Source organism: Chlorocebus sabaeus, chromosome 1 (assembly GCF_047675955.1).
Source record: "Chlorocebus sabaeus isolate Y175 chromosome 1, mChlSab1.0.hap1, whole genome shotgun sequence".
Taxonomy (NCBI): Eukaryota; Metazoa; Chordata; class Mammalia; order Primates; family Cercopithecidae; genus Chlorocebus; species Chlorocebus sabaeus.
Window position 1 is genome coordinate 52,421,011 of NC_132904.1, and position 26,062 is coordinate 52,447,072.

General features: G+C 42.0%; 1 protein-coding gene across 2 annotated transcripts in view; it reads right to left on the minus strand.

Annotated features, from left to right (window-relative positions):
* PARVA (parvin alpha) overlaps positions 1-26,062 on the minus strand; it is a 161,712-nt gene that overhangs the window by 97,221 nt on the left and 38,429 nt on the right. The window lies entirely within an intron of this gene.

Sequence of the window (26,062 nt, forward strand, 5' to 3'; positions counted from 1 at the left end):
TCAACAGACAACCAGGCTGCGTTGGGAGAGTCTGGACGGATAGAGGCCCAGAAGCTAGAGGCTGGAGAGCAAGTCTTCATGGGAGTCGAAGAGACCAGGAGGTGGAGGGTTGGGGTCAAGAAGGTGAAGCTCAGAGGGCACTATGTGTTCAGACATAGCATGATCCAAGCCATAAGTCATGAACCATGGGAGCAAAGTCACATGGTTGGGGGCTGTGATAGCCAGAAAAGCTGAGAAGGTAGAGGAACTCCAAGGCTGGGAGACAGGTCAGCAGGGAGGCTGTTAAACTCACCGGGGAAGGAGGCGGCATGTTTGATAGGGACCAAGCGCTAGAGTCCCTGGTAAGCACGAAAAGTACTGGGGTCCCACCAGGCGGGACCTGCAGCTGAGACAGCCATCAAAGCAATGGGAATGCAGAATCTATCTACACTTCTCAGGCTGCAAAATGCCATTCACTGCTCTCCCTCAGGGAGCACAGGGCTGCAAAACGGCTTGGTGTCAGTATGTGGGCCTTGCCCCCCACTGCCTTTCAAAACAGGATGGAAAAACTGCTTACGTGGTATGATATTTTAACCAGAGGGCACTTGGAAAATCAGAATTCAAAGGTAGCCTGCACACGAGTCCTGAGGGCAACCTTGGATCTATGAACACGTAGAACAGAGCGCTCGTGGTGCTCAGACCTGAGCCATCGAGGTAAGGCAAGCTCGTTCTCGGCCGGCCTCACATTTTTCTGTTTATTTTTATCTGTGGGATCAGGCGTGTTAGGGAGAAACAGAGAGGCCTGGTAACAACAGCTTCCCCGTCATTCTTGGTTACTTACATCTGTGGTCAATTTTCCACACTTTATTCCATAAAAGGTAAAGGAGGCACGGTACTTGCAACAGGATAATCTAAACAATATGAACCATGTTACTGTTAAAGACCATCTGGCTGATCACGCCCAGGCCCAGAGTTTTAACTCCTTGAGGTAAGAAAGATGCCAAACTCAGAGAGGCCGGGGCCTTTTTCTGGGCTCTTACTCCAAGTCTTTTCCTCCCTCTTCAAGTCAGTTAAAACAACAACCTTTAAGGTCTCTGCCAATCCTAATATTCTCTCTGATTCTAGGCCGGCTGCTGGTGAAACTCTGCGAGCTTTGTGAATGAGCAACTTGCAAAATGCTTCTACCAAATGCCTCTTTTATTTCTCTTTAAAAGGAAACATTACAAGCTTTTTTTTAAAAAAAAAAAAAAAAAGCCTTCCACACAGCCCAAATTGAAGTACTCTCAAGTGCTGGGGTTGCTTCCTTCATTGCTGATTCTCTCACTTAAAGCTAAGGTATTATTTACATAATTTTAATTTTAAGAAGCAGCTGATATCAGTGAAGAACCAGTGAAGCCATGCTTTTCTTTTATTTGGGCTTACACATTTTGTGGCCATCTGTTATCCAAGAAAGTTGCAAAGTCAAATAAGAGATGAGAAAACTGTAAATCAGATGGTGTTTTTCATCCTTTGGGTGGGGAGCTAATGATAAAAGATTCCGGGAAAGTTTCAGTTGGGTAAGGTCATCACAAAAATGAAACTTGGCCTCCCTTGTGAGGTGCAGCCTTTCCACCTGCAGAAGGAATTTAGCATTTGACCTAGAGGTTCGGGTGTATTTTATTCTTCGAATAGGTCATTAAGAACTCTAGCTTTCCCTAGCTTCCTCTAGGGGTATTAAAACGATTCAAAACAATTCAATTTAATATACCTTTTAATTTTTTAAATCGTGTCTGGCAACATTCCATCAAGGAAGCATCTTTCAGTACCATGGCTACAACAGAGCCCTCATTTCTAGCCACTATCTCCTTTGTGGGTAACCACAGGACCTAAGCAATCAGTTTTCTGGGAATGGGTTTTCAGAGGTCATGATAGAAAACAGGTTCAAATACAATGGCTATGTCTGGCTTCAACAATGCAGCACCAACTGTGCTAGCACAGCTCTCCGCTTTTTAAAATATTCTGGAAAATCTCGATGATACAGAAAAAAAACAACGCAAGAGCCTAAATAACGTACACATGACAGAATGTGGTTCTTACTTTGTCAAATTACTTTAAATTGCACAGGCCCAGATAAGCAGTTATTTTTTGGTTTGGTTTGGTTCTGTTGACTTGCCAAACAAACTTCAACATCCTTCTTTCTTCCCCCATCCACCTTGCAAGTTACCTCTTTGGATTCACAAAGACAAGAGGTGAAGGGGTTAACAGCAGAGCCGTTGGGAGACAAAGCATCATATCCCATGATCATAAATCTCTTTCAAGGTAAGTTAAACTCAATTCTACTACAGCTCCCAAATTCAGCATTCATCTTCAATTAGATAAAATGGCATTCACATCTATTTGTACTCTCTCTATTTCCCAACACATTTATCTCATGAAATACAAACTGGAACATACTACTGTCCTAAACATGTACATTATTTTTAAAAAGAGTTAATGAATCAGACTAAATTAATAGGCCTTTTCTTGGAATTCAGTTTTAATACAAATTCTTTAACATGTATGAGCAATATTTTTCAAGAGACAGGTGAGAAAGAAAATGAGGAAAAAAAGACTTAGTCATCACTCAACTATAGCAGTAATTTCCCAACCCAAAACAAAGTAGGAAAAATTTTATGTTAATTGTAAAAAGAATTTTGTTTGGATTGTATGATCAGATATTGGGCATATTATAGCTCCTTTGCAGAGCTCTTCTCTTTTGGAGAAACGAGTTTCATTTCTTTTATGATTCTGATTAAATGGACAAGCAACCCCCATGTAAACTAGTATCCTCACCTCTATAAGGACCAAGGCTGCAGCTGGAGTAAGAAAGTTGGGAATTTCCAACAACTGCTGGATTTAAATGGTTGCTTAGATTTAGAAGCCACAGAACAAGATGAGAAAAAAGCCCCAAAGGGCAAGCAAGGCAGTGTGGCTAAGTGTTGATGGTAGCAAAAAGAGTAACACGAGTGAAGGAAGTTGGCAGGGAGTGGGGGGCCCACGGTGGCATTGGCCTCAGGGCCATGCAGATACAGGTATACAGCCCAGCTGAGCACAGGGTCTGCCTTTAGGAGGTCCAATAGATGGTCAGGCCCTAGCATGGGACAGGTGGCCTTTCAGGTCAGGTGGGAGCACACAGGTCCTTTAACCCATTTAAAGAACCTAGGATGTGTGAATGAATGAGTGAAGCCATCTGGGAACATGTCAGGACTGAAAATGTGGGGCAGGCACTTCAGAGAAGGGGCCTTGGGTTCTGCAGACTCTTGCCTGATCCTAAGCTGCTAAGTTCTTCTCTACTGAAAAACCGAAAATCAGATGGGTCCCACAGCCATGTGGTGGGCCTGAGCCTCCTGGTTTGGATTGGAGGCAGGGGCTGAATGCACAGGGTGTTAAGTGGCTCAAGGCCACAATTGAAAGGATGGAAGCAGGGGTGACAGACATGTAACAATGCGTAACATCCAGGCACTATCCAGTCTGATACCAGAGCAGGGTCTGGAAGCACTTGCTGTTGCTAGATTATGGGAGGGTCTGGCAGGCCCCAGCAGAGACAAGGCTGCCTACACAGGATGGGAAACACTGGTGGGGTATTGGGGGACCAGCTATTTATCAACCACTGCAAAAATAAACTGCTGTGAGTCAGCCCTGGGAGCAGGGGCAGACAGGTTATTCCCGCCTTCCAGTTGGCAATCTGTCCACATTTGTGTCAAAGGGATATTGCTTAAGAAAGGAAAATAAGGCTGAGGGTGGAGCCAGGAGGAGCTTGTTTTTGTCAAATTTCTCAAACATTTGCTTTGCTGGTTAGCACAAACAAAAGCTTGTGCTTTTGTGATTAGGAATCGTGTCTCTTTGTTCTTGTGGCATGGTTGAGGGAAAAGAAAGTCATAGACTTCTCTGCCCTGTCAAGCAGGTTTGGATTTCTTTTAGGAGGTGAGATCAGGAGGGAACTTCTGAACACTTTAGAGTAACTAATTTGACAGCTGCCCAAGTGATATGTCTATAACTATCCTCTATTATAGCCAGGCATGGGCCTTCTACCCTTTTTTTTTTTTTAAGATATAAGGGAAAATAAGTGTGAGATGGAAAGGTATTAGTAAATGCATTAAATGTCATGATTTGTGTGAGTAATAAGGCTTAGGCAAGATCCACGTCAAACCCCCCACAGCATCTCGGTATGAGATTCAAGAAAGAGCCTCTGTGTGTGAGTTTTCTGCTGGAGGCAGCATGAGCAACCAAGACCTGCGTGTCCAGGAGGGGCAAGGCGACGAAAGGTACTAACTCACCCAAAGAGGAGACTTCTACCTTCATTAGGAAAGAGGGCAATGGGTGTGTTGGAACTGGCTCCTACCAGCTCTCAAATGTCAAATTTTCAGGGATTCAGGGAGCCAGTTGTTCAAGTTGTTATTAAAATCTAAAATACAAACTTGCAATTAAATAAATTATACTTAGAAAGATAATACCCAAAACTCGTCACTTATATTGATGATCTACGTTCTTGAGATGATGTTCGGCATCCATACGGCAGAAGCACTACTACACAATGGTGTGCTGCTCTTCCCAATTCCATGTTCGGGGATACAGCAAAATTGGCCCCAGTGGGGGTATTTACTTCTTGGAAATCAACCAACATTGCAAATCAGGGTTTGATTTCTCATTTTGTTGATTATCTAGACTTAAGAAAATGATGAAGGAACATCAATGATGCAGATTAAACTTAAAAGTGAGTCTGTAAAATTTGAAAGTGTCTGTAGTCATTATATCGTGAATAACATTAAAAAAAGGAAAATACTCTTCCAGTATTTAAAACTGTTATACGATCAGCAAAGAAGATGCTCGTGCCATTGGTGAATGAATGAAGTTATACTCAGTACTGAAGCTGAAAGAGGTTTCAGTTTATCCCAGTTATGCCTAGTGTTCCATTATTGGAATGCTAAGTTTGTGGGAGTTATCTATATCCTACTGCTCAAGGTCATCGCCAAGGTCTGATTTTTCACAAAAAAAAATTTGCAACCATTGGCATAAATGGGTTAACAGGTGCAAAGATGAAAAATAGTTCAGTGATCACATATCAGATTTAATGACAATAAATTTATTGAGAAAAGGTTAGTGGACTGATGAAATTCCACTCATCAAATCATGGCTAACCATAGGTTAGCTATGGCTACAAGAGCTCAAAGAATCAAAAGTATTCTGTGAGAATTGATTGGCTATATGGAATTTACAATAAACAGTGTTGATATTTTATTATTGTAAACTGTGTGCTATACATCCTTTATATCAGTGAAATTGATAATTAACTTATATATGCATTTGTACACACACTTTTTACTGAAAAGCTGGTTGTTAAACATTTACCAACGTGCAACTTATTGAGGGTGTCTGCAAATGCAGGCTTCGGGGAGGGGTTTATTCTCCCTATTCTCACTGCTAAAGGGCTAAAGGGTTAGTACTTCTTTTACAACTTTGAGCCAGGCATGGTGGCTCATGCCTATTATCCCAGGGAGGCAGAGGCAGGAGGACTGTTTGAGGCCAGGAGTTCAAGACTAGCCTGGGCAATAAAGTGAGACCCTGTCTCTACAAAAAAGTTAAAAAGTAACTGGGCATGGTGACACACACCTGTGGTCCCAGCTACTTGGGAAGAAGCTGGGACAGGAGGATCATGTGAGCCCAGGAGGTCGAGGCTGCAGTGAGCTATGATCACGCTGCTGCACTCCAACCTAGGCAACAAAGAGAGATTGTGTCTTAAACAAAACAAAACAAACAAAAACTCTGAACCTGATTTGATTCTAGATTAATAATAAACATCATGCTTTTACCAACCCACACAATTTACCCTTCCCCCAAATTCCTGAAGCTCCTTCTGTTTTTATTCACCTAGCAAAGGATACCCCTGTATTGGCTTTTCAATTTATAACATTTTAAATTTATGTTCCATCTCGTTTTAGACAAAGGTCAGTCTCGGAAGCTTTCTCCAAGCCTTTTAAAGGTGCCTGCATGGGGTGAGCACTAAAAAAATGTAGTTGCTCAGTTAATTGGTCAACTTACCATCTTGACCTCTGCACCCGACACTGAGCCAAACCAGGGATTCAGACATGCATGAATATCTCATCATGATGGAGATGATGGTAATGCAATGATGGCCAGAGTTTACTGAGGACCAAATGGGTGCCGGATACTATGCCAGGGACTCTGCATACACTATTTAGATAGAACGGTATCTGTGAACATGTGGCTAACTAGCCAAAGATAGTGACTTGAGACTGGGTCTTGGTCCTCTCAGTCTTCAGGCCCCAGCCGTATCCTGGCTTAGTAATGTTGAAGCATATATGTCTGCATGAATGACTGATTAAGTGGCCTACTGTTAGCATTTAGTTATCGATCTGCTCTGTGTCTTCTCTTCTTTCCTCTTACCTTCCTTCCTTCCCTCCTTTCATATGAGAGACTCCATATGAAAAAGGAAGCTGAAGTGGCCTGCACATGATACAGAAAAGCCATACTACTTTCCTAAGACTGGTAATCCGGCAATACCTAACACAGTACATGGCTAGAGACCCCACGTTTGCCCAACTTCTCCGCTTATCGTTTGCCACTGCTCTGTAAATTTCCCAATCCCCTCACAGAGCGCACATGGCACCATTTAAAATGGCTGCTGACTCTCTAAGGGAGGTCCCACAGGCTGACAGCCCTGTCCCAATTGTTAAGCTCTCCACAAATGGGGAGACTTCTTCCAGGATGAGGGGAGGGCTGGAGATGGGCATGCAGTGGGCAATGTCAGCTGTCCTTCAGGTTCTGCTGCCCTTTTCCGCCCTGGTCAGTATATAAGCTTCGGGGACACACACCTGGACCAGAAGCAGTTGTATTACCTAGAAATCGGGAACAGGTTTCCTCATCTCCCAGTTTGAGAACCTGAGGGCAACTGACTTCTAACCACTGTCATTCACCTTTTCTCAAGAGAGTAAAAGTTAGGAACATAACAGCTGTATTTGATGCTTTTACCTAAAGCTTACAACTTCAATTTGCCAACAGATACTTCATTCTGGCTTTATTCAGCCCTGCTGATGACCCATAAGACAAAAGTTTCAAGATCATTGATTTTTTGTATGCCTTTAAAAGTGTCAAAAGTTGTTTTTTTAAAAAAGTATCCATTGATTGCCTCCACTAATTCAAGGCCATCCTTACTGCTGATAACTGTTGATTTGGGCTAAAATAATCATGTATTCATGTCAATGATTTTCATTTTTTGTCCTATGAAGGGATTTGAACAGGGTCATGAAGACTGCTCAGACTTCAACAGGCAGGAAAGGGAGAGGGGAGAAAGTGAAAGGGTAGGCCCCATGCAGGGCAGCAGACTGCATATCAGATTTTATGACAATAAATTGTTGACCAATTTCATTATCTCATGCTATCTAAGTATCTGTTTCAGCTGGGTTAGCTAATTCAGCAAGAGTTATAAATAATATGCCATACATATGACAAATTTCTTTTATAATTATATTTCCTTTCTCATTCAGTAGCTCTTTCTACTTTATTAATAAAAATTTAAAACCCTGTCTTATTAGGCGATTTTTACTTCATTTCTGTTCATATTTTTATTTTCTTTCTCATGCTGTATGCTTTAGCTTACTACTTGGTTTCTTTTCTAGATTCTAAATTCTTTAAAATGAGACTTCAGAGCCTTTTTTTGATCCAAATAAATCACGTCTATTTATTTCAACACATATTTCCCTTTCTCTCCCCCATTCTCATTCTGCCCCCAGAATATCCATTACTCTCCAGTCACACTGCATCCCCTGGTCCAAGCTACGGCCTCACCTGGACTGCTGAAAGAGCCTCCTAATTTTGCCTGCTCCTACACTTGCCCAACTCCTCCAGCCACACAGTGACCAAGTAATCTTGTGGTGGTCAGGCAGTGGTCAGAGCTTGGGCTCTGGAGGCACAAGACAACCTGGTGACACCCTGGCCCCTTCACAAACATATGACGTAACCCTGGGCTAGTTGCTTAACGTCTCTGGGCCTTGGTTTCCTCCGCTGAAAATGAGCATATTAAAAGCCCATACTTAAAAGCACATACGTCATCTGGATGCTGTTAGTATTAAATGAGAGAATATATGTTTATTGCTTGGAGCAATAAACTGGCTTTAGGCACTTTGAAAAGTCTCTGAAAATGTATATCGAACTGCTTAAAACCCACTTCAACCCAAATACTCGGCCCTGGATCATAAGGGTCTTCAAGATCAGGGCCTGCCTCACCCCATGCTACTCCCCCTCCTTACTCACCATGCTCCTGTCGCACACTGGCTCCTGGTCACCTCTCAAGCCCACTAAGCTCTTTCACACCTCAGTGCCTTTGCATATGCTGTTCCCTCAGACAGGCTTCTTCACCCAGCTTTGCATGGCTCTCAGCTTAAATGTCACTTCCTAATCTGACAGAGGCCCTGCTCAACCACCCCGGCTAACTTTAATGGTCCATGTCATTGTCATTCCTTTATAGTACTTAACAAAATTTGAAGTTATACACTTATTTGTTGGTTGACTTAATATATCTCCCCCAGTACACTGTGAACACCATAAACCATGTTTGCTTTGCTTGACCCTGTCTCCCCCACACCTGGCACATGGGAGGTATTCAATCATTATCTGTTGAATGAATGGGAGTAGATGGCTGATGAATGAACTTGGAAGACGAGTGTGGTCCCTTGCAGAAACTTTTGCCTTTTTCTCCAAATAGGTTGTAATAGTTTACTAAAGCTAATAAAACCTGCCCTCAGCCACAGATTTTACTGGCTCTGCCTGGTAACGAAGTGAGAATTGTTAACGTCTCAACACACTTATTCAATACGTATTTCTTAACACCTGCCATATATTTAGCACTGTATAGTGGACTCTGTTTGCTAAACAAAAGAAATAGAAGACTTGAGATCTCCCTCCACCCCTATCCCTACAGGGATATTAGACATATGAGATGTACATAATAACATAGGAGGTAACTAGATAATATGACAAGGCTATGAATAATTATTTGCCAAGATGAATGGCACACTTAAGGGAAACATTAAGATGAGAGCAGAGAGAAATCACTCAGGGAGCATCACAAAGACAGGAACTTTGGGATGAGTGACAGGTGAAAAGGAAAAGGGCATTCTCTGCAAGAGAACCTTGGTGTTGGGAGGAGGCAACGAGGAGGTAGAGGTATTTTGTGGGTAGGGGCGCAACCGGAAGACTGACCTGGTAAGATTCACGTTGGGGAAACTATGGGGTGAGGGAACGCCTTGAGGAATCCAATGAAGAGGTGATATGACCATTCTTATTTCTTTCTGATGGCCAAAACTGTGCTCATCTTATCCTTCCGCATGTTGCCTAGTGTTTCACAGGTAGTTTACATTCAGCAGTGCTTGTTGAACTAATTATGTTGAATAAAAAATCAAAAACACAAACAGACAAATGACAGAGAAACTGTTAGGGAAAGTTCTGTCCTCTCTACACACTTCTAAAGGAAGTCCCTAATGGATTCTCAGAACATCTCGAACTGTTCAAATACCAGTTACATAAATGATTTCAAAATACAGTCAAGATTATATGTTATATAAATAAGATCTTGATCTGAAACACCTGAGGACACCACCAACTGGGGGGCGGGGCATGTGGATTACAGGCCATTTAATTCACAAATATAGTTTAATCACAAATAATATCCTACATACAGAAAAGGGAAATGTTTCAAAAACAAAACAAGTATGACCTATCCTACAAAGACGGAGCTTGCACATAGTGAAATGATTAGGGTAGTTCAAAACTTTGATAGAAAAAAAAGGGTTTTACTATCAGAGCTCTTTGGTGGATGCTGAGGCCATCAATAACATTTAACATTAAATCTTCAAAAGAACTCAAAATCAGAAGAGGAGATTTATTCCTTAGGATAAAACAGTGATTACAGACACAAATCCAGGCTTGAGTGGAAATTCTAGAGCAATGCTATTAGGACTTTCTGCAATGATGGAAATATTTATTTCTGGACCATCCAGTACAACTGGACAACTAGCATTGGTAGCAACTAGTTATGGGTGACTATTGAGATTTCAACGTGGCTAATGTGACTGAAGGACTGAATTTTTTATTTTATTTTTTAATTTATTTAAATTTGAATAGCCAGAAGTGGCTATTAACTACTGTAATGATGGCATAGTCTTAGAGACTTCACTTTGCAAACACAGGTAGAAGAATAAGATGTTCCCCTCAGCACTCGTGTTGGAGGTAATAGGAAATACTGCAGGACAAGATGAAAAATAAATAGAGAATAAATATAGGAAAGACAGAAATAGACATATCACTTGTTATGCAGATGATATGAGTGTAAATAGAAAAAGCAAGATTAACCAAATGCGTATCACTGCTATAAAGTTAGAAAAGGCAATGAAAAATGGTGCTATTCACAATATTAAAAAAATCTGAGAATTTATATATCTAGATAAATATCTAGTGAGATAAAAATAATACAATTATAATGGGAAAAATAAAGGAATACCTAAAGAAACAAAGTTATATCCATTGCTCTTGATTTAGAAAATTTAGAGCAATATCAGTAACATTAATCCATAAAACAAAAAATAGATTAACATAATAACAATTATATTCCTGCAAGAATACTCTAGAATGTGATAAATGACTGGCAAAATTAATAAAGAAAAATAAATACACAATAATTCCAAAGAAGATTGCAGGAGGATGTAATAATCAAATTTTAAGACACATTATAAAGTGATCTTCATCAAAACTGAATTTTGCTGAATCAAAGCCAGGACAAAGACTCTACTAAAATAGTGATTCCAGAGATGGATTTGAGCACTTAAAAGTCCTGAGGACACAGCAAACAAAACAAAACTAAGAATCACAATAATAGATGTCAGAATCACCATTTAATAAATGCTGGTGGAACAACCTGGTATCAATATGAAGAAAAGTATATTATATCCATAACTCACCATATACAATAGTACTTTCTAAATTGGTTAATAAACTAATTAAATACGCAAAGCATTTAAAAGAAAAAAAGGAGAGCATATTTATCCCAGCTATAGCAGAGAGAGAAATTCATGATTAAAAAACTAAATAGTATTATAAGACTGAGGTAGGTGAACTCAAATATCATAAAGTCTATTTAATGTCTCTTTGCACTTTGGAAGGACAAGGAAGGCAGACTTCCTGAGCCCAGGAGTTCAAGGTCAGCCTGGGCAACATGGCAAAACCCTGTCTCTACCAAAAAAAAAAAAAAATACAAAAATTAGCCGGGCATGGTGGCACACGCCTGTGGTCCCAACTACTCAGGAGACTGGGGTGGGAGAATGGCTTGAGCCCTGGAGGTCAAGGCTGAAATGAGCTGTGTTCATGCCGCACTCCAGCATGGGTGAGCAAGACCCTGTCTCCAAAAAAAAAAAAAAATCTCCTTAATGAAAAGTAACAAAACATCTGGCTGAGCGCATTGGCTCATGCCTATAATCCCAGCACTTTGGGAGACCAAGGTGGACAGATCAGCTGAGCTCAGGAGTTCGAGGCCAGCCTGGCCAACATGGTGAAAGCCCGTCTCTACTAGAAAAACAAAAATTAGCTGGGTGTGGTGGCAAGCGCCTGTAATCCCAGCTACTCGGAGGCTACGAGAATTGCTTGAACTGGGAGGTGGAGGTTGCAGTGAGCTGAGATTGTGCCACCACACTCCAGCCTGGGCAACAGATCGAGACTCAGTATCAAATAATAAATAAATAAGAAAAGTAACAAAACAAATAAAAAGGGAGCCCCCCAAAATTTTAAATTATGATAAATATAATGGATATTTATAATCCAAAATAATAATAAAATCTTATAGTGTGATATAAACATATATTGTCATCAGTAATAAGACATCATTTGACAAATGGCTAAAGGGTAAAGGGGGAAAGGTGGAAAGAGAAGGACACTAGCAGATGGCAGCCCTGTGCCAGGCACTTTATAGGTGCATTACACACACTGGGAAATGTACCCTATTAGCTAACACAGGGAAGGTGTTCAGTCTCACCATTAAAGAAACATGAATGAAAATAACTGTTTACCTACTTAAACACAATAAGAGACACAATGGTAAAATACTGGGCAAAGCTGTTGGATGACAAGCCCACTCAACTACTGCCAGGGGCATTGTACATTACTCCAGTGTTTCTGTCAGATGTCTGACAATATGGAACTACAGCTATAAAACCATCCATATTTTTTATCCTTAATTCTTCTTTTGAGACTATATCTTGAAGAAATGCTCAAAAAAGAGATACACAGAAAGAAAAGTAACCAATGTAAGCAATGTTTCTAACAACATATTTTTAAGAACTAAAATGGGCTCTGTCTAAATATCCAACCACAGAGGTTAAGTAAATTCAATATAGTAATTCAATAGGATTTCAATGACATTATTTAAAACTTTAAGTGATCATGTGAATTGACCTATGGATAGAAATGTAAATACAAAACAATTTTAAGTTAGGAAAAAAACAAGCATAAGAACTCTAAATGCAAAACATTTCAAATGGTACACAGAAGATGATGATTATGAATCAAAGTCCTTTCCTGTCTGGAATACCCTCCAAATGTGGGGAGAAGTGAAGTTAAAGCAGCAATAACTGGCTTAGACAGCTGCTGTGGGGGCTCTGAATTCTACCAAAAGATCTTGAACTACTCAATCAAGAATATTCTGGGACTTACGTGTTCTATATTTCTAGAACTTAGTTTAACTCCAAAAGAACATAATCAGAGAAAGATATGATCAGCCCCAATATTTGTTGAAGGCATCCTTTTGGCCTTTCCTTTTATTATGTGGATTAAGGAATGGAGTGTACAAACTATATTTGCACAATTGCAATTCAAGAACTAAAGCCATTGTTTGCCCCTGAAACACATCAATAACTAAAAACACTACAACGAGAGCATTGCTGGTGAGAGCACTCACTGATCTGTCCACAGAGCATGGCCCGGACAGCTGTGACACCACCAGGTGGGCAGTTGATAGATGCCCCTCTGGCTATCTTAAGACCATGTGAAGTCCACTTTGGCAAAGCTGTATTCTGCAATCACTTTAAAGGTGTAAGATTTCAGAAGGCAGATTAAAGAAAAAAAAATCTCTTGCTGGGATTTTTCTGGAATTTAGACTTCCAGAGGAAGAATCTGATAAATGGTGTTGAGGTTACCATCCTGCACACCCTCTCTCTAGGAAAGTCCATTCATTCTCATGGCTTAAGGGCCACCACCATTGCCCCACACCCTAAAGTCTAGTCTCATGTCTTTACTTGGATTTCATAAGTATATAATGTAAACACTTCAGTTTTGGGCAGAGATATTTATAATCCCTCTTGGGTATCATGCTTGGATGGCCTCAACTGTGCGACTTTTTGTAGCTGGGTCAGATCCTTAGTTGCCCCTCTTACCAGCCCACCACCTTGTCCATCTCATGTCTAGCAATCCATAATGGCAAGTTCCGAGTCCATCAAGACACACCAAGTAGTAAATCATGGTAGTATCACCTTTAGAGCTGGTACAGATTGAAAAGTATAAAAATAAAAAAAAGCCCTAACAGGCGGATATAAACAGATGGCTGACCACTGTTTGAGTGATCATTGAAGGATACAGGAATTTAAGACCACTGGCAGCTAACTCCTTCCATTCTCGCTGGGTGGGGTGGTGTGAAGAGGACAGGCTCTGGAGTCTACCGCCTGGACCTGAATGCTAGTTATGCCATTTACTAGCTGTGTGACCATGGGCAAACAGCTTCACTGGGCATCAGTTTTTTCATCTATAAATTGGGAATAATGATGGTTCTTGCCCCACAAGATTGGTAAGAAGATTAAGTGATTTAAGACCTATAAAGTACTTAGAACTGTGTTCAGCATGTAGTAAGCAATCAATAAATGTTAGCTATTATTACCATTCTCATCATCTACTAAAAACAGGTGTTGGGCTCTGGATCTGAGCCCAAAGGACAATCCTTACTTCCAGGAGCTTACAGAACCACAGTCCTTATTATTAGGTAGAAACATCCTCAGTGCGTTTAGGTATAGGTATTTTCCATGTGTCTGCTCCAGTCTCTCAAGACACATTAGTTTCATTATCCCTCTGTTCTAGATCTTTTCTCTATATTTAAGAATTTGAGTACACTGTCTACACTTCCAAACAGAATAAAAGGTTTAAACCTACGTTTCCTCACTCTTGCTTGGTGTACTTGGGAGACATCTCATTCATGAAGTTCCTGTTCAAATTAAACACACAATAATTTGATTTAGTGTTTTTCAAAAAAACCACAAACCTACATTCTTTGCTGAAAGTAGTGCCTCTAAAAGGAATAACAGATGTGTACAATAAATGCCTATTAGGAATTTTTAACGGGTCCACATTAGAAGGTGAGTCTCCCAGAACTAACCCTTTTTCTCCTGAAGTCTTCATTCCTGTCTAGAGCCATGAATGCCTGATTTCCTTAGTCTTCTTTATTAGTGGAAACTCAAAGTCTTCAAGGAATGCATTTTGAGAACTAGCTACATATGTATTCGGAACATTACTGAACAGAACTTACAATTAATATAGTTGATTTAACATCTGTAAAAATAATATATTTCCCCCATAATGATGGGAGACATTCTGAACGGCAGTATATATGAATCTTAAAAGTGTTTCCACCAGCATTTACCTAGGTTTTGCCACCACACCTTCAGGAACAACGTAAGAAGAATTCAGTTTGACATTAACCGCGGTAGGGCTAGACTCTGCTTCATATCCATTAGGATGGTTACTATTAATACCAAAAATAACAATAATAAGTATTTGTGAGGATGCTGGGAAACTGGAACCCATGTGCCCTGCTGTGGAATGTAAAATGGTGCAGCTACTGTGGAAAACAGTATGGTCGTTCCTCGAAAAATTAAACATAGAATTACCTGTAAGATCCAGCAATTTAACTTCTGCATACACTCAAAAGATTTGAAAACAGAGTCTTGAAGATATATTTGTACACCCACGTCCATAGCAGCATTACTCACAAGAGTCAAAAGATGGAAGCAACCCAAGTGTCCATCAATGGATAAATGGATAAACAAAATGTGGCACATACGTACAATGGAATATCATTTGGCCTCAAACAGCACGAACATTCTGCCACATGCTACTATATGGATATAGCTCTGGACATTATACCGAGTGAAATAAGTCAGTCATAAAAAGGCAAATATCATATGATTCCACTCATAGGAGGTACCCAGAGTACTCAGATTCATCGAGACATAAAGCAGGCTATTGGTTGCTGGGGGCTGGGGGGTGGCGAGAATGGGGAGTTGTTTAACGGGTATAGGGTTTCAGTTTTGCAAGATGAAAAGGATTTAGGAGGTTGGTTACGAAACAGTGTGAATGCACTCTATACTACTGAACTGTATGCTTAAAATGGTGAAGAATTTAAGTTATATGTATTTTACTACAATTTTTTTTTAAGATGGCTGGAAAGATTTTTTTAAAACCAAAAAATTTTAAAAGAGCAACTCCTTGGTCACAGCCTGGTTACTTCATAAATTCAATCACTTAATAACTTTGGCAAGTTATTGACTCTCTCCATGGTTCAACTTACTCATCTGCAAATGGGATTGATTAGTACCTACCTCATAAACCATTGTGAGGATTAAGTAAATTACTACATGTAAAGTGTTTCTAAGAGTTCCTGGTGCAAAGTATTGTTCAGTACATGTCAGTTATCACAGCAATAATGGTTATTATTGTTACAGGGTGCAAGGCAGCATTCAAAGTGCTTTCCTATGTTATGGCATTTAGTCTTCAACCTCCCACCTCCACTCTCAATACACCTAAATTTTACAGATGAGGACAAAGAGCTCAGAGGCATTCAGTGATCAGCCTAGGTCACAAAGCCAGTGGCGGGGTGGTAGTGGGGAGCAGGATAAAGATGGAATTTGGCTTCAGTGAGGTGCAGTTGCCTGATAGAGAATCAAGCAGTCATCACGCTGGCCCAGACCATGAACTGGGTGGGGGAAGCTGTGGCAGGCATGCTGAGAAGCTGGGCTCTGCTCCAAGCCAACAACCCACCCGCTAAAGAATCCCAACTGTCTTCGTCCTCCTCCCACACCCATCCTGCCCCAGGGATGAGACCAGCTGGATCCAACAAAGAGAACACAAGCCCAAAGTGGGAAGCTGGATCCAGAGGTCACCACTATGGCCCTCAAGCAGATGGAAGGGCAAGACCCAAACAGGAAGCCACAGAGGCCTGTGGGTGGGGCCTGCTGGGCACCATCACCCAGCCCAAACTAAGGGGACAAAACTCACATCACCCACCCAGGGACCAGGAGTATCTGTCCTGGAGTACTAGGCCCAGGTAGGCACCTCGGCTCTAATGACTCACTTCCACCTCAGACTCCCATTGGGCCCCTTGGCCCATGCTGACTTCCTTAGAAAATTTCTGAAATGTGGCAGGAATTCGGTTCCTGATTCTTATCTCAGCCCAGAGGGGGTGCCAGTAGGAACCTTCCAATGACTTGCAGTTTCAGATGTTTTTTGCTTTTTTCTCTTAAGTGACTTATCTTCCCTATCCCACTCCAAGCCGGCCTTAGGTGGCCTACAGGCACTCTGCATCAGCATCTGGCACTGCTGGGATCTCTAATCTGGCGGAAAGGGTGCTTGCAGGAGATGCTCCCTGGCCAGAGATGCCTCGCCCCTGGGAGCTGCCCAGCTAGAAGGGGCTGTTGGCTCCAGAAGAAAACTAAGGTCAGGCCATAAGCAAGAAGGAAGGCTTGGCACCAGGGCACCCTGAGGACAAAAAAGATCCAGAAACAGGATTTTGACATTTGCAAAAGTTTTTTCCCTTCCCAACATTGGGAGGGACTCTGTAAATACAAACTTAACTCGGGCCCTTCTCTGTGGAAAAACAGTTAAATAAATCCTCTTGCATTTTTCACTCTGCAAGAGTAAAAAACAATCCTCTCTTACTGATTGTTTTTTATATTAGGCAAGTAATACATATTCATGGTAGAAATTAGAAAATGCAGACAGAAAAATTAAAATCACTCCAAATCCTACCTTCCAGATTTAGTCACTGTTAATATTGTAGGTACACATTTCCAGACTTTATGCAATGCAAGTATAAGCATATATATTTTTACATACATGCCCTTACAAATATATATACTCTTTTTAAAAAGTTTCAGTTAATGTAGCATAAAAATTATTCCAAAAAATAATATAGAACTGCAGTATATTTTTAATGTTACAGTATTTTATTATGATACACCATAATTTATTTAACCAATCTTTTCATATTAGACTTATAGTTTATTTCAAGTTTTTCACAAGTGTGAACAATGCTGTTCTCTACACAGGATTTACAACCTCGTCCAATTATTTCTTAAGAATAAATTCCTAAAGGTGGAATTGCTGGATCAAAATGTTTTTGTAATATGCATAAATGTCCCTAATCAGCCGATTTCATTGATTTGCAAGTTTCCTTACAGTGACAGACCTTGGCATTGTGCTTATGGTCTGAACCAGCCCTTGGCCTTCTCAAACACAGTTCTCCATTATACGTAGTTCCAACAAAGTGACTCAGGGGCATTTAAAAGATACACAATTTTGTTTTGACTTTAGTAATCTGCTGAAAGAGACCCACAAGACAGATGTCCCAGGATACTGGCCGCACAAAACCCATTAGTGCAAAATTAGACTTAACAACCCACCTTGTGATCAGCTCTCATTCTCTCACCTTTCATCTCTGCCCTCGTGCTCTCCCTTCCTTTCTCCCTCCCTCCCTCTCTTCCCTTCTTTCTCCCTCCATTGCTTTCTTCCTTCCTTCTCTCCCTCGTATGTTTCCTCTCTTCTCCTCTCACTTTCTTTGTAAAATTGCTCTCCTTCTTTCTCTCCATTCCCTTCTTTCTCTTTCTCCCCTGATTTCCTTCCTTCTTTCCTTTTCTCCCTTCCTTCCTGAAGCAGCAGGGACTCTTCATCAGGGCAGACAGCACTGGAGTCGGCAAAGGTTTCAGCTGTACAGAGAGCCGTATAAGCTGTCTGTGAAATCTTTAGTTTTTGGTATTCATTATTTAAGTTCTGTGGAAATGGGTTTGCTTTGAAGTCTACTGACTCATCCTTCTCTTTAACTTCTTATTTCCTGTAAATGATCCATTAGTTTTTGGCAAGATTCATGTCACACAGCATTTCCACCAGAGGGGCTGTTCTCCCTCTCTGGACAGTTTGAATGCTGTCTGTTGAGGTGGAACTGGATGAAAGATGGGGACGTGTAGACTCTGCTTTCTTAAAAGCTGCCTCAACCAGCCCTAACGTTGCCTCGAATTAATAATGTGAAACACATGCTCCATCTGCCTGCTAACGGGTGACAAAGCCATTTATGTTCATAATGGCCAAAATTATTCTACCGATGAAAATTTTTCTAAAACTAGGCTAGTCAATCAGTTTTACCAAGGGGGAAAATTCCCCCTCAATCATTCACTTTCAACCTCTTTCCCAAAACAGCCAGTTCACCATAGCATTATGATGTTGAAAGGGAAAACAAATGGAGGTTATAAACAGTTCTAAGTTTTCAAACTTTCTGTCCCTAATAAGGCAAGCACAGATTAGTGCCAACAGTTAAGTAGAGAAGGCACTACGCCTTTTCACCAAGATCCAGGGGGCAATGCAGGACTCTTGAGGGTTTCAGAGACCAAACAAATCAATTACAAGGCTTCGTCTTTACAAAAAAAATAAAATTGGGCTGAAAAAGTGCTCAGCAAAATGCCCACTCTCTCTCTTTCTCTCTCTCTTTCTCTCTCTTTTTTCCTGGCTGGTGGGAGCAGAAAGATATCCCTTTGATATCAGAGCAAATAAAATTTGAATTACTGACTGCTCATGTTAATGCTGAATTTTACTACCACCATATTTCAAAATGAAATTATTCTAACATGTACGCCTCAAATTAAGATCTGTGATAATATATATTGCAGTCCAGAAAACATCTTAGTCTCAAATGATGTAAAGGCTGATTCCCCTTAAGAGTAAAGTCTGGCCATTGTTTCTCATAAGACTAAAGCTCTCCTGGTCCCTCCCTATAAATCTAAGTATTGATGACATCAGGGAGTGCTCTCTGGTTATCGAAGCACATGCTGGGGTGGGGGTGGGGAGGGCAAGGCCACGCCACTTCATTGTCAAAGTGGTTGGTATGTCTTAAATGCAGGGTTGTCAAAATATGGCTTTCTCCTCTGATTTACAAAAACGAAAGGCCTGTGAGAAAGCTTAGCATATGACACATGAAACTTGGTGTACTCTCACTCTGCCATGCTGGAATCCTAGTTTCAAGTTTCTCATGCCATCTTTGCTCCCATGAGCCTTATAATGTCTTTTGGGAGTATTCACAGATTTCCAGTCCCAAAACGCCCATCTGTGTAAGCACAGCCTGCAGCTGACATGTCAGAAATAAACTCTCTGCCTAAGTCATGACATTCTCAATATCGCCTTTCCTGCTGTTAACACATCACTTCATCAAGGTGTTGGGATGGGATGGAACAAAAGGGGTTAAGCCAGCCCACCAGTGCCCAGGCTGGTTCCTGACAACCAATGCTAGGTCCACCTTTACATTCTGTGAAGAACGCTGCCCATGAGTCTGTGGGATGATTCCCCCTTAGGGAGGAAAGACGTCTTCACCTCCCCAAAGCCTTCTTGTCCAAAGGCTTGCCAACTTCCACCAGGCCCACTAATGAGATGTTAGTTCACATCGATCCAGGGCTGGCCGCAACCCACAGAACTCCTGGCCTAGCCCTGCAGATGGCTCCACACAACTAACGCTGTAAGAATCTAATTCCATGTTTTGAGTTACTTTTCACAATTCTTTTCACTTCATATGAAAACAAGATCAAATGTTTATAAGGATTCGTTTGAATATATTTTCACTTTCTAAGCACAAACTTAGAGACAAAAAAAAAGAAATGCAATTTTCAGCAGCCACAAGACAAGAATGCATTTCTCCTGCTACCAAGTCAGATCATGATGCAGTAAAAACATCTCCAAACACTTTCTGATACACTCTCTCATTTAATCTTACAACTCCTTAATGTTCACATTTTAATTGCAGTTTTAGAGCCTTAATATCCTCCAGCAGCGCTGAAAGATGAAATAATTTAAAAATTATTTAATACTAACTCGAAGCAAAAGCGAAGGCATTTCAGGCGGCTAACACAAAAGTTTCACATTTAAACCACTCAGACTTCTCAGAATCTGCATAAAACTCAACAAACTAAGTCTGTTGGATCTTTGACTAAGGAAGTGGGCTGTTGTAAAATGTAAACTCCTAACGGGCATCTCTAGCTATTTTGTTTTAATTTAAAAACTGGAGTGTAATTATCTCTTATTTACAAGAGTCACAAACACCGCCGAGGGGAAAATAAACCACTTCTTTTGGGATGAAGCTGCTGACAAAGGATTGACAGAGAAAAATAATTAATAGCTCTGTGCTGGCATGGGGAGAGTCCCAGAGCTTGGAGAAGTGAACTTGAAGACGGGCCACGCATGGCTGCCGTGTGGCCCTGGAATCCCAGGGGCCTGGCCAAAGGCAGGGTACACGTCTGGTCCTGAGAATCTGGGCAGCTTTGAGAGGGACTTAGGCTATGGTGTGGGACAAAAGTCCAAGAGGTTTTTGAATACCCTTCTTAAGTTACTGTTTTGGGCAGAATCTGCTTTGTTCTCTGGTTACAAACTTTCTCTTGTTCAAGAAACCTGTCCATGGGTGATGAATGTCTTTCAGCTGGGGGCTCGAGTGTTCTCCAAGTTTGGCTCTGGGCTCTACTGTTTAGAATCCCCATCTTTGGAAATAGAGGCAAGAGAGCTTTCAGGACAGGGAGCCGCCTGTGCCAGCTCCCTGGAGCCTGCAGGGCCCCTCACCTGACCACAGTCATACCTGAGGGTTAAAGCAGAGGAGAGGTGCAGGACAGATCATTTGCAACTGGGTCAAAACCCTTGGAAGGAAGAGTCTGCCTCTTAAAAATGTGTGAGTGTACAGGTTCCATTGTAACACTGCTTTTAGAGTATACTGCAAGAATCTTTTGAACACAAACCATATCACATTCTAGCAGACATCCCTCTGTATTTTCATTTGTCTACATGAATGCTAGGAAGCTCATGGCCCAAAGCGGTAAGATATTATCATCCTTTCATCATTATTATTAACGATGAATGTACTTGTAATGCCTACACATTTCTGCCTCGTGTGATAATCACTTCCCTTCCCCTGGAGCACAGTCATGTTTTAAGATTGGCAACTATTTCATGTCCTTTTGAGGCATGTTTGGGTGGTTGGAAAGGGTTCAGGTCTTGAAGCTGGACAGAATCTGATTTCTAGCCTTAACAAATCATGCAATGTTCCTGGGCCTCAATTTCCTCATCTATGAAACGGAGATAATATCTTTGTGGCAGAATGGGTAGGGATTATGCTGGTCTAATTCCCCTTGTATGCCCAAAGACAAATGCCTGGCAGAGGCAGACACCTGCATCCCAATGCCTGGCACGGAGTTGGCACCCAATGCACAAGAGCTATTATTATTATGGTTAATAACACAAACAACAAGAAAAAAACAAAACAGTGGACGTTACTGACCAGAGCAACTTCTAATTCCAGCTTCATTATTTCAGATTAACTCAGCTGTTTTCCCCACTTCTTATAGAATTCAAAAAAAAGCCCTGAGATTTTGGCTCCAACTACTCAGTGATACTTTTGGCCTTAGGAATATCTATTAAGAGTTTGCGATCCAAGGAGAACTATTAACACTGGCATGGAAAGGGAAATTAGGAAGTCTGAATGAAGTAAAGGTCTGCTGGTGCATATAACAAGACAATTTTTCCTGCAAATATTATTTATTGGCTCTCAGGATCTTTTGTCCCTTTCTCTGTAGGCTGGGACCTCTGGGGCAAAGGACAGTGAGGGGCACACACATGTTTGAAGAACAGGCTGGCACATCCTGTCCTTGCTACAGAACCTGGCACATCAGTAGCAAAACAGACCTCTCTTTTGACACACTTTCTTTGAGGATTCTGCCAGACCCAGGCTTGCTGCTGAAGCCACCACTGAGCCTTCCTCTCGGCCTGGGCTGGTGAACTGCATCCCAGAGCCCCCTGGTGGTCCTTTCCATACTCACACCTCATTCCCACACCCTCTGGGGCAGGGAGAAAATGACCTTAAAAGATCCACCCAAGGGGTAATCTCTGGTATCCATCAACCACTGGGGCACCCCATTTTCTTAGGACAAAGGCAAGTGTTAAAGCTGTGTGTTCCAGTCAGCTGTGTTAAAGCTGGTATAGAAACAGCACCTTTCTCTAACATCAGAGTCATTCATTAAGCATCTCTTAAGCACCTAGTGTGCCAGGCTCACACTGGACATGAGGAATAGAGAGGATTATGACTCAGCTCCTGCTCTTAAGAAGCTTCCAGTGTAGAGGAAGACGCAGACGTGAGAGCTGAGAAGGACAACAGAGAGATGCACCCAGGGAACCCTGGGGACAGTGTCAGTCTCCGTGGGTCAAGTGGGAATGGCATCAGGGAGGAAGGACAAGCTAAACTGGATCTTAGAGTCTTTGCGTAGAGACTAGAAAGAAATTAGGCAGGCAGAAAAAGGAGGGAAGGCATTCCTGGGGGATGAGTGGATATGCCTCAATGCCCGGACCAGTTAGGGGAATGCTGAGCAGCTGGGGGTGCCTGCAGCAGGAAGGAGTGATAAAGCAGGCTGGTGATGTGGGCAGAGACTGGAGTGAGAAGGTTCTCGTAGCTCACACCAGGGAGTGTAATCTTCATCTCCTCCAGTGATTTTTCAAACCATGTTTTAGCCTCCCCATAAACATTTGATTCTAATTTCATGGATGCTGAGACCAAGCGGAAACTGGAGTGGTCATCCATAATCTGCTAACTTTACATTTCTGTGTTCAATTCTGTCTAACCATGAGAAGAATATCAGATAAATTCTAGTAGAGGGGCATCCTACAAAACATCTGACCAGTACTCCTAAAAAGTGTCAAGGTCATCAAAAACAAGGAAAGTCTAAAAAGCTATTATAGCCAAGAGGAACCTAGGGAGGTGGGACAACCTAATGTACTATGGTACCTTCCCTGGTGGCACCCTGGAGCAGAAAAAGAAACCTATTAGGTAAAAACTAAGGAGTTTTGAATAAAGTATGAAGTTGATGATTATGTATTATTGGTTAATAAATGTGCCATACCAATGTACAACGTTGACAATAGGGGAGCTGGGTACAGGGCATGTGGGAACTCTCTGCACTATCCCACAATTTCTTATAAATCAAAAACTGTTCTATTGGTTGGTGCAAAGGTAATTGCGGTTTTTTTCTTTTTTCTTTTTTCTTTTTTTTTTTTGAGACGTTGTCTTGCTCTGTCGCCCAGGCTGAAGTGCAGTGGCCGGATCTCAGCTCACTGCAAGCTCTGCCTCCTGGGTTTACACCATTCTCCTGCCTCAGCCTCCCAAGTAGCTGGGACTACAGGCGCCCGCCACCTTGCCCGGCTAGTTTTTTGTATTTTTTAGTAGAGACGAGGTTTCACCGTGTTCGCCAGGATGGTCTCGATCTCCTGACCTCGTGATCCGCCTGTCTCGGCCTCCCAAAGTGCTGGGATTATAGGCTTGAGCCACCGCGCCCAGCCATAATTGCGGTTTTTACCATTAAAATGGCAAAGATTGCAATTACCTTTGCAGCAACCTAACAAACAGTGAAATCTGTTTTTAAAACTCCTTTGTTCATCCAAACAGCCAAATTATTGTCACTGATGGGCTTTACAACTGTTATAAATTAGAACTTAGAAAATTAATTTATGCTCTAGTAGCATTGGCTAACATTTATTTGGTAGCTATACCAGGCCAGGCATTCTGCCAAGTACTGTACAGACCTTATCACATTTGATCTCCACAACAGCCTCATGAACTAGGGATGATCGTCAGTGTCACATCCCCATTCTACAGCTGAGAAAAGTGAGGTACAGAGAGGTTAGACAGCTTGCCTGAGGTCATACAGGTAAGTGGCAGAGCCTCCATTTGGACCCTGGTCTGTGTGATGCCAGAGTCCACATGCTTAATGATGAACATTCCATGCAATACTTCATTGAAAAAGAAGGGTCCACCCAAGTTTCATTTCTTTCTTTCTTTTTAACACTGAAAGCCATAGCTATAGATGGGGTGGGGAGAAGGGATCCTCAGTAGTTTTCCACTGGAGGAGGAACTAGGTCAGAGTTGGGTTTGGGAATGAACATTCTGGCAGCTACAGTGTGAAAGATGGGCTGGCGTAGGCACTGGGCCCCTGCTGCTAAGATTTTCTAGTGATGTCTCCAAAAGGAGGAGGAGAAGCAACCAGAGAGAATGAACTTCCCTAAAAGGATAAAGCAAAAGCCCTCGCATAGCAACCCTTCGGATCTAGCCCCAACCAATCAAACCACAGGCATTGCTGAGCCCCTAAATGTACGCCTGGCACAGGCCCGTCTCCACAGACAGGAGCTGACAGTAAAGAGAAAATAACTGCAGCCCAAGAGATGGAGCAACTGGCCCAGAGTCCCTGCCAGAGGGGAAGGGCAGACCTTGGAGGGAATGCTTCCTGTGGCCCGGAGCAGGCAAGGGTGCTTCCTGGAGGAGGCCTGTGAGCTGAGGCCTGTGGGCTGAGCCCTGAAGATGAGGAAAGGGCAGATAGGGGGACTTCAAGCAAAGCCCAGGCCAGCACAAGGCAAACCTGATCCCTGCCCTGCAGTCCCGGGGCCTGGGTGGCCCAGCCCAGAGGGGCTTAGGGCTGAGAGCCTAATCCCTTACCATGAGCTCTGTAGTCTCTCCTGCCCTCCTGGATCAATGAAAAGTGGGAGTCACTTCACCGGTGTACTTGAGAGGCTACTATGTGCCACCTAGAGGCACATTTGGAATTTGGTACTCCTAGAGTTTACAGAAAACAACAGCAACTAGATAGTCAACCCTGCAAAAGCAAAGATGCTGTCTCAGACAGCCTGGCATGTAGCAGGTACCAATCAATAGACAGTGAACTCAAGAAAGAATTAAAACTGCATGGGTCATGGGTAATGCTGGAATGTACTAAACTGCAGTTGACAATGTTTGGTGCAAAAACTTCGTACTTGCTTCCAATTGCAGCTCTAACAAATTATTAAACGCTTAGTGGCTTACAACACTAATTTATTATTTCACAATTCTGGAGGTTAGAAATTGAGCTAAAATCAACATGTTGGCAGGGCTGCATTCTGTTCTGAGGGCTCTAGGGGAGAATCCATTTCCTTGCCTTTCCCACCTTCTAGCAGTCACCCTGTTTTTTGGTTTGTGGTCCCTCACTCCATCTTCAAAGCCAGTGATATCACATCTCCATGGCCATTCTTCCATAGTCACACCTCCTTCTGACTCTTTCTTCTGTCCTCTCTTCCACTTTTAAGGACACTTGTGATCACATTTGGTATACCTGGGTAACTCAGGAAACTCTACCTATTTTAAGGTCAGCTGATTAGCAAACTTGACTCCATCTGCAACTTTAATTCTCCATTACCATGTAAGATAACATATCTACAAGTTCAGGAATCAGGACAGACACTTTTGGGCTGCCACTATTTAGCCTACTACAAATCCCAGATTTTAAGGTCAAACTGTAGGAGCTAACCATTCTGTCTCCAAAATGTGAAAACAATAATTACGTCTTCTGAAGCACCTCTATATACCAGGCACACCACTGCATATTTTATATATATCATCTTACTTAATTGTATTTGATGTTCAATGAAGCAGGCACTGTTGAGAAACCAGAACTGCTCACTCACTTGCTAAAATCCTCTAATGATTTTCCATATGTCCTTGGGAAAATCCACAGCCTTCCAGTAGCCCTTCAAGGCCCTGTGGGACCTACCTTTGGAGCAACACCTAGCACCATCCTCCTCGGCCTCCTCCATGCTTCAGCCATGGGGGCCTCCTTTTGGTTCCTGGAACTCTCGTGGCTGTACCTACTGACCCCTCTTTCTGGAACATTCATTCCCAAGATCATATAGTTAGTCCCACTTCATT